Raw genomic sequence first — 6,969 nt, forward strand, 5'->3', positions numbered from 1 at the left:
AATAAAGACCGAATTAAAATAAATATTTATATCAAATTAAACACGAATTAAACACTAAATTTATATCAAATTAAACATTCAAATAAAAAAAACCCGTGATGTATTAACCGTAAGGTATCGAAGGCTCGCGAATCGAGGCTCTGCGAGACTTCTCGTCTCCTTTGTAGGAAGTCTCATTAAACTTTGAAATTTCAATAGCCATTTCACCAATCTTTTCAATAAAATATGAATAACCCTCAAAAGTATGCGACGATCGTAAGCCACTTGAGAAGCAACCTTGATAGAATGAGCCACTCTCAAAGGTTCATTTGAGACATTCCCACCACAAATCCAAAGATCAAACTCCGCTCTATAAGTGTTAGACTTTTGCATCCACCGCGTCAATCTAAAATGGTTTGGAATCTCTTCAATCTCAGAAGCGATATAAAACCTTTAAGATATGACCACAAAGCAAACCCATAAACTGAAAGTACTTGCATTCGATCTCTCTCTAAGGTTCCTCTATCGAAACTCACTCTCCAAACTGAATTCTTCAAATGGGTCTCTCCATTTCACCATGTAGCTTCCGGTTCCATACGCCAATTTGTTCCCCATCAATTTTGTACTCCATCTTTGCCTTTTCTAGTTGCTCTTTAAATTTATTGAATATTGAGATCGATAGACCTTCGCGGCATGCATAAGGATGAAAGCATCGTTAGGGCAATAACCGTGAACTATGCTCGTCGCGTAATCGAATCTCTTTCTTTCTAGCAAGCAAGCAAAGTCAAAGACTTCTCATTACCATGTACAAACCGCATAAGCGTAGTCGCCGAATTGACAAACCGGTCATAATGAGCATTCATCGATTCACTTTGACTACCGTGTGTGCATACCAAAAAAAAAGGTGCCACCGAGATAACAAGGAACCCATTTCTCCCGAGATTGAATATATCTCTGTCAACCAAGGATTTTTCGACAACTCATACTTTTCAATGATTGTACACCATCTTCTCTCAAAATCAACAATCCTATACGAAAAAGAAATAGTGTTCTTCAACTCAGTTACCAATGTCTCAAATTTGGTAAATGACATCTTCTCTTGGAATTTCTGCATAATATGCCAAAGACAGTAACGATGACGAGTATTAGGAAACACTTTGGCAATGGCTGCCGTCATCGCTTCTATCCCGGTCAATTGATGATTGCAGTTGGCGCAGACCACCCATGGCTGCAAGCCAGGCCTTAAATAGCCATATGAATGTATCTTCTGTCTCATCAAGCAACAATGCGCAACCAAACTGAATCGACTGATAATGATGGTTGACTCCAGTAAAAGGGGCAAAAGGCATGGAATATGCATTGGTACGATATGTGGTATCAAAAGACACAACATCTCCGAAATATTCATACTGGCATCGAGACCTCCCATGAACCCAGAAAAAGTTCACCGCAGTCCCATTTTCATCTAAATCAATAGCGTAATAGAACCGGGGATCCTCAAAGACTCTTCTCGCGATAAAATATTGCAAACGGCGGTTGCATCACCTTCTTTAGGCATCTTTCTGGTCAAACCATAATAATGGTTCCAACAATCTTTCTGTGTAAACCCAACTTCCTCTCCATGGAAAACAGATGCCACTTTCCCAACAGATAAACTGTTATCACTAAATATCTCGGTCAAGCACTTCGCTGCTTCAGGCATATGTTTGTTAGTTTTCATGCAAATTCTCTTCGATGGGGTCACCAGACCGTGACTATGGTCATTATGAGCAACGCTGACCTCATATATCTCTTCATGCATTCTTTTCTTAATACGAATTCTAGCTTGGCAACCACACCGGATAGTTGATGTATTTCTTGATCGGACTTCATCTCTCTTAGGAGTCTTAACCCCTTCACGTGAGCAAACCAAGAACAACCACTAACCAAATCCACCGATTTTGTTGCTTAGAAGTCGTCCGAACACGAAGTCTCAAATCCCTCTTGTTGACCATACCCTTTGTAATAAGTCTTTGCCTCGTCAATACTTGTAAAAGTCATTCCTATATAAGGAGCGGCTAATGTTTTGCGTCTTGAGCGGGGGCTTTAGTAGGCGAAGACCCAACCACGTCTTCTTCGATATTGATTGATGTCTCTCGTCTCCATTTCTATAAATCGAAAAAATTAAAAATATAAATAACTTAAACGGTCAAAAATCCTAATGTACATAAACGGTGTAAATAACTTAAACATCTAAACTCGGATGAGTTAACCAAATATGCTATTTTCACGAACTCGTCGAGTTTAAAACTCGACGAGTTCACCGAATATGCTAGTTCACCGAACTCTGACAGAGTTCAAAACTCTGACAAAGTTCACCGAATATGTTAGTTCACCGAACTCTAACAGAGTTCAAAACTCTGACAGAGTTCACCGAACTCTGACAGAGTTCAAAACTCTGAAAGAATACGGCATGAAGAATATGCGAGTTCACCGAAACTCGAAAAGAGTTCAAAAACTCGATGAATCACGGCATGAAGAAATACGACAGAGTTCAAAACTCTGACAGAGTCAAAGTTCACCGAATATGATACTTCACCGAACTCTGACAGAGTTCAAAACTCGACGAATCACGGCATGAAGAATACGACGAGTTCACCGAACTCCGAGTTCAAATCACGGACGAGTTCACCGAATATGCTACTTCAACGAACTCTGACAGAGTTCAAAACTCTGAAAGAGTTCAAAACTCTGATAGAGTTCACCGAACTCTGACAGAGTTCAAAACTCTGACAGAATACGGCATGAAGAATACGACAGAGTTCACCGAACTCTAAAAGAGTTCAAAACTCTGACAGAATACGGCATGAAGAATACGACAGAGTTCACCGAACTCTGAAAGAGTTCAAAACTCTGACAGAGTTCAACGAACTCTGACAGAATACGGCATGAAGAATACGACAGAGTTCAAAACTCTGACAGAGTCAAAGTTCACCGAATATGATACTTCACCGAACTCGGCAGAGTTCAAAAACTCGGACGATCACGGCATGAAGAATACGACAGAGTTCACCGAACTCGACGTATCATCTGACGAGTTCAAAACTTTGACAGAGTTCACCGAACTCGGCGAGTTTACCGAATATGCTACTTCAACGAACTCCTCGACAGAGTTCAAAACTCGATAGAGTTCAAAACTCGACGAGTTCAAAACTTCGGCGAGTTCAAAACTCGATAGAGTTCAAACTCGACGAGTTCAAAACTTCGGCGAATACGGCATGAAGAATACGACGAGTTCACCGAAACTCGAAAGAGTTTTGAACTCGACGAATCACGACAGAGTTCAAAACTCGGCGAGTTCACCGAATATGCTACTTCAACGAACTCGACAGAGTTCAAAACTCGAAAAGAGTTCAAAACTCGATAGAGTTCATCGAACTCGACGAGTTCAAAACTCGACGTATCACGACATGAAGAATACGACGAGTTCACCGAACTCTAAAGAGTTCAAAACTCGGCGAGAGTTCACCGAATATGCTACTTCAACGAACTCGACAGAGTTCAAAACTCGAAAAGAGTTCAAAACTCGATAGAGTTCACCGAACTCGACGAGTTCAAAACTCACGACGTATCACGACATGAAGAATACGACAGAGTTCACCGAACTCTAAAAGAGTTCAAAACTCGACAGAGTTCATCGAACTCGACGAGTTCAAAAACTCCGAGAATCGGCATGAAGAATAATGACAGAGTTCACCGAACTCTAAAAGAGTTCAAAACTCGGCAGAGTTCAACGAACTCGACGATCATCGGCATGAAGAATACGACAGAGTTCAAAAACTCGACGAGTCAAAGTTCACCGAATATGATACTTCACCGAACTCGACAGAGTTCAAAACTCACGTATCACGGCATGAAGAATACGACGAGTTCACCGAACTCGAAAAGAGTTTTGAACTCGGCGTATCACGGCTTGAAGAAATACGGTGAGTTCACCGAACTCGAAAGAGTTTTGAACTCGACAGAATATCACGACAGAGTTCAAAACTCGGACGAAGTTCACCGAATATGTTCTCAACTAACTCGCCGAGTTCAAAACTCGAAGAGTTCAAAACTCGATAGAGTTCACCGAACTCGACAGAGTTCAAAACTCGGCGAGAATCACGGCATGAAGAATCTGCGAGTTCACCGAATAAAGAATACGACAGAGTTCACCGAACTCTGACAGAGTTCAAAACTCTGACAGAATACGGCATGAATAATACGACGTGAAGAATACGACAGAGTTCACCGAAATTGTCGCCGTCTTTAAACGAGGGTATTAATCATAACTATAATCATAGCAACCTAAATTAAATCAAAATTCAAGTTTTTATGGTATAATGACAATCCAAGTGTCAATTAAAGCATTATTAATAGGCAAGCACCATAACCAAATGTGCACTATAGTTGAAGTGCCAAATGATACCTGTCAGAGAAGAAGAAACCAAATGAAGAAACCTAATTGCCAAATGATGAGAAGAAGAAGCCGAGAGAGCAGAGGGATAGAGAGAGAGAATCTAAATTTCGGTTTTTTTTTTTTGGTTAGATCGGTTTGAACTCTTTGGTGAAGATCGGTTTTTTTTTTTTTTTTTTTTAGAGAAGATGATGAGGAAAATTTTGAAATATTGAAATATCGGTAAATATCGGTAAATTGGGTGAATTAGATCTTCAGATCTAGAGGGCTCGATCGGACGGCTCAAATGAAGAGTGAGATAAGGGTGGCACTCTAAGAGTGGCACCCTAGACAAACCGATATATATATATATATATATATATATATATATATATATATATATATATATATATATATATAATTCTATTTTTAACAAAGTGGATATCATTTACCTAAAAAAATGAAAAAACCCGTGAGGCCAACATCAAATTTTGAAGAACTTATTTTGAAGTCATAAAAGTCAAGGTAGGAAAGTAGATGGGTTCTTAAGATTGGGTTCTTAAGAAAAAGCAAGAAGGGACTTTCTTGTTTCAAGTATTATAATTCAAAGATTCGTAAGAAATTTTGGTCTTTGAATCTTTGAATGCTAAAAGTACCACTGAATGCTTAAACTACTTAAAACAAACAACCAAGTTTTGAACCTCTGAATGCTTAAAACTTAAGTTTAAGAGACTCTGAATGCTGAATTAAAAAAAAAACAAACAACCCCTTAGCATGTGTTCAATTTAGGTGAAATAGCTGAGTACGCTGTATTGGTTCCTCTTGGTTCTGGTGGCGCCCAAGAATGAATTGATGATGGATACGGCTTCCTTATGACACCAAGTACTCATGATCCCATATATACAATACTTAAGAAGTCTGAACACAGTACTGGATTGCATTCAAATCTGATGCTATAAACTTTTAAATTGAACACTCTTGTATGCGTACTAAAAAATCAATTCCACCACTTCAATATCTTTAAACTTGAAAGTCGAAACATAGCTTTTTGTTGCATTCCCCACAGACGGCGCAATTTGTTGAAGCCAAATTTCTACCATTAACAATGGTATCCTACTTAGCCTCTAACAATAAGAGGAGCGGTAGAAGAATTGATTCGCAGAGCAACGACGAATCATGACTGCGGGTGTACAGATAAGAAACGCTAGCGTAGTAACTACGGATATACCAACTTTGATAAATTGTTTGTGATAAAGTGGGCGATGAAGGTATTGTTTGTGGCTTGGTAAATATTGTGTTACAGTTTTGATGATTTGTCACAGAGTATATGTTTTGTGTGCTCACGGCTAATTCTTGCTCACATTTAAAAGGTCTTCTTTCAACTGTTGTGTGTCTTCCCTGTTCTGTTCCTTTCTCAATATATACATATTCAATGACAATCTCTCTCCAATAATCACCACCTCCACCTAATGGTCCAGTAGCTTAGGAGCTATAAGGCAGAATTCTTTAGAAAAGAGCATGTATGCCACCTCATGGTCACTATGCTCCACCTCATGTATCTACATCATGCCACTATGTTTGTCATTCCACCTCATCTTAAATTCCATATTTCAATGCCATGCTAGAAGCATACACATTTGGCATTGTACTGCCACCTCATGTTAACCACTTGCTAGCTGCCATCTAGTGCCCTGTGGACTTGTAGTATTAATTTAGAAATCATCACTTACACCATGTATACAGATATATGGCATTTTTAGGTTATGGTCCATTTTCAGGCACCCTACCCATGGCTCTAAATGATGGAAAAAGTAAAGCCACATGATATATATGGTGAGTGATTGTGTGTTCATTGGAGTATACTGTATACAGGTCAGGTCAGTAGAGGAACGAACAACTACTACGAAAACATCACCACAGTATTATCCAGGCAATAATATCCTGGTATCCTATAACAAGTACATGTATGTTCATTGCAGTACACAAATCAATATTCAACTGAATCTACATCTACAGAACCTGGCAAAATGAAAATGGACTGCACAGACGACATGCAACTAAGTCTGCTTGACTCAAAACTAAAAGACCTAAAATTCCAAGTATGGATAGGTACGGAGCGTTTTTCTCTTACATATACAGGGGGAAAAAGAAAGGGTTTGGATTTGGAGAAGACCGAGTTCACTAAGTAGCGAGCTGCCTACATATTTTCTCTTAATTATGGGGAGAGAGAAGAATCAGGTCTCACGTAGTTCATGTAGGTGGTATTTATAGGCACAAGAGAGTGTTGATCTTCGAGACACATGTACTCCCTTGTACATATGTAGGGTGGAGATTACAAATGAGTGTTAAGGTTGGTTCTGGTAGGAAGGCGGTGATCATTGGGAGTGGGTGCAGTAGTTCATAATTCCCAGTAATTGGAAGTACAGATATGGCTTTGGTAATGATTACCCTTGGATTAAGGAAAATGTTTTTATTCGAAGCGTTTTGCTCTAGGTCGTTCAGTCTTCTTGGAACGTTCTTGAACGAGCTGGCGTGTACCACCTACATAAAGCGAGCTGCTCGCGAGTCGATCTTGG

Source organism: Coptis chinensis, chromosome 3, assembly GCF_015680905.1.
Source record: "Coptis chinensis isolate HL-2020 chromosome 3, ASM1568090v1, whole genome shotgun sequence".
NCBI lineage: Eukaryota > Viridiplantae > Streptophyta > Magnoliopsida > Ranunculales > Ranunculaceae > Coptis > Coptis chinensis.